Source organism: Syngnathoides biaculeatus, chromosome 3, assembly GCF_019802595.1.
Source record: "Syngnathoides biaculeatus isolate LvHL_M chromosome 3, ASM1980259v1, whole genome shotgun sequence".
NCBI lineage: Eukaryota > Metazoa > Chordata > Actinopteri > Syngnathiformes > Syngnathidae > Syngnathoides > Syngnathoides biaculeatus.
Genome location: NC_084642.1, coordinates 8,001,423 through 8,008,100, shown reverse-complemented (window position 1 = coordinate 8,008,100; position 6,678 = coordinate 8,001,423). Strand labels below are relative to the sequence as shown.

Genomic DNA, 6,678 nt, shown 5'->3' with positions numbered 1-6,678 from the left:
AAACTGTTTCAGATGGTCATGGCTTGAAAAAAGTGTAACCGTGCAGACAGGAACGAAAACGGTATAAACAGGTCTAACCGAACACATCCAAAAAGTGGACCTTCCTGGCAAAGTGCTGTGCATTCTGTGTTCCGATATGATCAATTATGGAAGCCGAGGAGCAAAAAATATCCAGGAGGATATCAACCAGGAAACACAAAGACAAGGTGTACGTAAATTTCTCAAATATATAATTGACAGCTGTTAAAACGATTAGGCCCATCTGTAGCAATGGCCCTGTAGATCATGTATTTTATCGCTCGCTCTGAGAAGGGTTGCATCAGGAAGGGCATCCGGCGAAAAAAATTGTGACAAAAAAAATGTGCGTTCATCTGAGATGACACGCTGTGGCGACACCGAAAGGGACAAGCCGAAAGAAACTTCCTTCTTATGTTTCATGTTATTGCTCTATATAAACAAACTACTTGTATACTTATTTGTAAAGTATAACTTAAGTGCAGTGGTGATATAAATTTCACTGTCTACATTCTTTTGTCTGAAGTTTGGCAAAATTATTTTGGTGATTTGGACTCATATTTCAAGTTTTCAAAATATTATGATTGCCCTGTATTTACACAGAAGTAACCAGAGGTCACCATTTAACAGTGTGTTTTATCACAAATATCCGTGCCAAAGACAGACATTTTCAGTGTTTTTCCAAATTGGTCATTCTCATCCCAGCACATTGTACTTAGGGTCCTCCTCAAAGGGCCGTTATGGCTGTGAAACCATCTTTAACTGCCTCATCATATTTACATGTGAAATTTATAAGCTAGTTTTGGAATCAGAAATCAAGGCTAATGGGTTTTTCCAACTATTGTTTGAGTCGCCTCCGCGGGGCACATAAAATCACACGGTGGGCCAGATCTGGCCCCTGGGCCTTGAGTTTGACACCAGTGGTCTCAGGGATATTGAAAACTTCTGCATTAAGATATTGCTGCAAACTAGCAAAACAACTTTAGCATGCTAGTAGAACTGTGTTACTAATGCAAAGCAAAATTATTTGTATGGCGCATTTCATACACGAGGTATCTCAATGTGCTTGACATAAAGGCAGTTGAAAAACAGATAAAACATTTAAAACTAGATAAAAACAAAAAAAAAGACTAATACTTTTTTTTAAAAAAGAGTGAAGCAAAGTCACAGAAAAGTAGAGAAATTGACATCTTTGGAAATTTAAAATAGAAACTTTCCCCTGAGCTCCTTGTTAAGCAGTAGTTTTCAAAAGTTTAAAGGTCAAATTACGTTGTGTTCATGCTTTTGCCATTTTTAGTCGTGTTGAATGCAATTCATAATGTGATAGTTGCAATGTTTTACTCACCCAGCAAGTGAAACTGTTAAATAAATTTTTTAGTTTATTGTAGTTCTCAGCACACCCCATTTTCTTTTTTTTTTTTTTTTAAATGTTGCGCAATAACTGCTGATTTAGTTCCCCCCCCGTCAAAGGTAGCTCCAGTCAAATGTAGTCATCGGCCTGCGCCCCTGTGTGCCAATTTAAACTCGTGGCGTCATCACGTGCCATTTTCAATCAAAAACAAGTACAGGCACACGAGCAGAGTGATGGCGAGCCCCCCGCCCGACTCATCAGCTTTGGGGGGGTAGACTCGCGATCTCGGTCTCTTGATCTCCCGTGCAAAGGACATATTGTACGCGCTCCGAGAGGCCTTTTCAACTCCCGTCAGCGCATGTCAGATGCGTGCCCGCGAGTGACATTGTGTACGCGTTCGCCAGCGGAGCTGTCAGCCCGAATTCAAGCGCTACGCGAATAATTACAGGTCGACGAAGCCGTTCTATTCTAATATCCGTAGCAGGACCACCGCGGCCTTGAAGTTGCCATCTAGTTTGGCTCCCCGAGCGGCCACAAAAAAGCCTTCCAGTCTCGAATGTAACACGATGAAGGCCCGCGGGGGGTTTCCCTGCATGAAAGCGGAGCGAGACGTTTATTATAATGGAGCCCATTTCGCGAAAAGAATGTAGTCTTCCATTTGTAACGCGAGCTTGAGGGTGAAAAATTGTATACCACTACAACGCTGCTGAACGTGTCCAGAAACAATCAACGTCCTTTTCGTATTGACATTATACGTACGTGTGGTTTGCCGGAACCCGCCAACAGTGATGTTTTATTCTCGCAACTTGTGATTTTTGCGGCCCAGTATTTGACCTTACGCGGAACAAAAGTTGCCGCGTGGTGTTGTCTTTTTGAGGCTTGCGATTGTTTAAAACCAAAATTTCAATCCAAATAACGTGCATGGTGAGAGAGGCGTTTGACAGAAAAAATGTTGCGTAATAAAGTACAAGGATGAGGTCTTAATGGCGGACAAACATTTACACAGCAAATTCTTACAATGGGTTTCCTTTTTATTTTATATATTTTTTCAGGACGTGCTTTGTTATAAGGTTCTACACACTGTTCTGTTGAATTTGTGAATTAAATGTGCAGATGATGGTGTTCATGGTGGCGGTCTAGGTTCTTGCTGGACTGGGAAACCAGTCCTTGGTACGAGCACACTGTACCCCCCCCCTCCCCCCCCGGGCTACCCTTCACGTCGCCCAGTAACCTTCAAGACTGCAGCCATTATGGAAAATGAAGGAATGGACGGATGACGCTTTTGAGATCGCAACGCGGGTCGCAACAGGTATGTGATTTTTTTTTTTTTTTTTTTTTTTAAATTACGTTTTCCCTTCATGGAGTCAACGTCACTCAATAGTTATATGCCGCAGTATACAAAAAATGATATAAAAATTATGTACAGGGCAATGAACCATTTTGCTAGTGCCACAATAGAGTTGACATCTTGACGTTTTCAAGGTAGTAGTTGAATCAGATGATTTGCCCCAGCTAGTCAACAAATCAAACCCAGGAACTGGGAATCCCAAAAACTGGATCCTTTACATTTTCAGGCTTTTTTGCTATTTTTTTTTTTTTTTTTAAGAATCTAGTACATGGGTAAGTTGTGGATATACAAAGCAATTAAAAAAATGCTTTTGCTGTTGTAATAATACAATTATCGAAATAGCAAAAGGTAGCGAGGCTGAACATTATTGTCACCCACCAGCATTAGCTTCATTTCCTTTCGGCTTGTCCCGTTAGGGGTCACCACATCGTGTCATATTTTTCCATCTAAGCCTCGCTCATCCATCCTCTAACACCCACAGTCCTTATGTCCTCCCTCGCGACATCCATCAACCTTTTCTTTGGTCTTCCTCTCGCTCTTTTTCCAGCCATCTCCATCCTCAGCACCCTTCTACCAACATACTCACTCTCTCGCCTCTGAACATGTCCAAACCATCGAAGTCTGCTCTCTCAAACCTTTTGTCTCCAAAACATCCAACTTTGGCTGTCCCTCTAATGAGCCCGTTTCTAATCCTGTCCAACCTGCTCACTCCGAGCGACAACCTCAACATCTTCATTTCTGCCACCTCCAGTTCTGCTTCCTGTTTTTTCTTCAGTGCCACCGTCTCTAATCCGTACATCATGGCCGCCCTCACCACTGTTTTATAGACTTTTTCCTTCATCCTGGCGGAGACCCTTCTGTCACGTAGACCACCAGACACCTTCCGCCAACTGTTCCATCCTGCTTGGACCCATTTCTTCACTTCCTTACCACACTCTCCATTGCTCTGTTTTGTTGACCCCAAGTATTTGAAGCCGTCCACCCTCGCTATCTCTTCTCTTTGGAGCTTCACTCTTCCTCCTCCGCCCCTCTCATTCACGCGCATATATTCTGTTTTACTTCTGCTAATCTTCATTCGTGCCTCCATCTTTCCAATTGTTCCTCTGCATGCTCCCTGCTTTCACTGCATATGACAATATCATCAGCGAACATCATAGTCCAAGGGGATTCCAGTCCAACCTCGACTGTCAGCCTATCTATTACTACCGCAAACAGAAAGGGGCTCAGCGCGGAACCCTGATGCAATTCCACCTCCGCAAAAAAGAAAATAGGACAGTATGTTCAGTTGGTGTGAAGCTTGTCATAATCAGTTCTCAATAGTGTGGTATGCCCGCTTCCTCTTGCGGTATTTGAAGAGCCACTGAAATTAAATGTTCAAATGACAGATTGCAGCATTTGTAACCCATTACAACATGTTTGGAACGTACCATTCACTCATATTTAACTCTTAAGTTCAAAACATCATTTTTCAGATGATTTAGGTACCTATTTTTATTTAGTTAACTTTTGGGTGGAATACATTTTCACCTAATAATTTAGGTAGTGTTTTTATTTTAATATTTAATGCCAGTTTTAAGGTTAAATACATAAGGTTATGGTGTCTTAAGTACCATAATTCCCGGCCTACAGAGCCCGCCTCGTTACAAGCGTCGGTTTACACAGAAAGAGTTGAACGCAACTCTTTGTGTATACCGAGGCTTGTAAACAGGTGCGCTAACGCTAGTGCTGCGCTAACGCTAGTGCTGCGCTAACGCTAGTGCTGCGCTAACGCTAGTGCTGCGCTAACGCTAGTGCTGCGCTAACGCTAGTGCTGCGCTAACGCTAGTGCTGCGCTAACGCTAGTGCTGCGCTAACGCTAGTGCTGCGCTAACGCTAGCGCCGCATCACCGCATAAACTGCAGGAGTGAAAGTGTGTGGGGAAAAAAGTTGCGGCTTGTAAACTGGAAATGACTATTCCTTTTAGGAATCTAACTTTTTTTTATTTTTGATTTTTAAGGAACATTTAGGCCTTAACTCTTGAGTTCAATACATTTTTGTTCAGATGATTAGGTACCTATTTTTATTTAGTTAACTTTTGTGTGCAATATATTTTCACCCAATCATTTAGGTACAGCGTTTTTTTTAATTTTTTTTTTTAAATATTTAAGGCCAGTGTTAAGGTTAAATACATAACGTTACAGTGTACCATAAGTACCATAATAATTATTATAATAATTCCCGGCCTACGCAGCGCACCTGGTTATAAGCGTCGGTATACACAGAGTTGCGTTAAACTCTTTCTGTGCATACCGAGGCTTATAACCAGGTGCGCTAACGCTAGTGCTGTGCTGACGCTAGCACCACGCTAACGCTAGTGCCGCATCCATCACCGCATAAACCGCAGGAGTGAAAGTGTGTGGGGAAAAAAGTCGCGCCTTGTAGGCCGGAAATGACGGTATCCATTTTAGGAATGTAACTTTTTTTCCACGTTTTATATTTAAGGAACATTTAGGCCTTGTACACTGTCATCTTCCTCGAGCGTGAAAACGTTTTTCTTTCCTTCCCATTCCTCATCTGCTACAATTTTTTTTACGTGAAAGGTGAATCAGGTTGTCATAGCAACACTATATCTATACACTAATTTAAATGCACCAAAAGCGGTAGCACGAAAATACCGAAAATAATGTTGTAAAAGGTTTCTGTCCATTTGCGTCATTGGTGTGGCAACCGGCCACTTATTGCCACACTGTTTATTGCGGAGGACGATTTGGCATCTCATCAACGTTGACCTCTTTCGGACAACCGGGACGTCCCCGTTTACCTCATTAGTAAGTTAATTAATCAATCGACGGCTAGGCGAGACTCCCTCCTAAATCTTAATTCTTAATCTTCCGGAGACGTTTTGTGTACTGCGAGCAGTTTGGGGAAGGCCCTTTTCTGTTCCAAGGTCCTTAAAGGCCTGCGTTGGAGGAGTTTGGTGCGGATGAGTGGACAAAAATTCCCCACAGACGCGCTCCAACATCTTGCACAAAGTTTTCCAAAAATAGTGGAAGCCGTTAACGGCTGCCAAGAAGGGACACGTACAATTCCGTGTTTACTTAGATTTTTCTTTTCCTGTCCCAATACTTTGTTGATCGGTGTTGCTAACACTAAAGAGCAAATGGCAGAGCTGATATTGAGAATAATATTGACCTGCAAGTAGGAAATGAAAACAAAGGAAATGCAGCCATCTCTCCATTTTCTAGTTTGTCCTCATAGTCACAGATGAGTTGGAGCTTATGAATCACAACTGATTTCATACTCTTGTTGTCGTTCTTTCGGCTTGTCCTGTTAGGGGTCGCCGCAGCGCGTCATTTCAGATGAACGCACATTTGTTTGGCACAGTTTTACGCCGGATCCCCTTCCTGACGCAACCCCCTCTGCTTTTTAGCCGGGGAGAGAAGCTTACAGCAGTTTACGGCCATGCTGCCCTGAGAACGCCCGATCTCATCAGATCTTGGAAGCTAAGCGGGACTGTATTTTTTGGGGGGAATGTGGGAGGAAACTGGGGGAGACCGCCTGGGAATACCAGGTGCTGTAAGCTTCTCTCTCCGGGTAAAATGCAGAGGAGTTGCATCAGGAAGGGCATCCGGCGTAAAACTGTGCCAAACAAATGTGCGTTCCTCTGAGATGACACGCTGTGGCAACCCCTAACGGGACAAGCCGAAAGGAAAAGAAGAAGAAGAAGAAGAGAAGCTTCCAGCACCTGGTATTCCCAAGCGGTCTCCCATCCAAATACTAACCAGGGCCAAACCCGCTTAGCTTCCGAGATCTGACGAGATCGGGTGTTCTCATGGTTGCATGTCCATATGCCAATATTTATTTGGCACAGTTTTTATGCCGGATGCCCTTCCTGACGCAACCCCTCTCGGGATGTGGAGGCCCCAGTGAGATACAAACTCACGACCCCTGGTTGACCAAACCACTGAGCTCTGGGCCCTCAACC

The 6,678-nt window shown here is 43.4% G+C and overlaps 1 pseudogene; it reads right to left on the bottom strand.

Annotated features, from left to right (window-relative positions):
• Nucleotides 1–6,426: 6,426 nt before the first annotated feature.
• LOC133498725 (5S ribosomal RNA) lies at nucleotides 6,427–6,545 on the bottom strand (annotated as a pseudogene).
• Nucleotides 6,546–6,678: the final 133 nt, after the last annotated feature.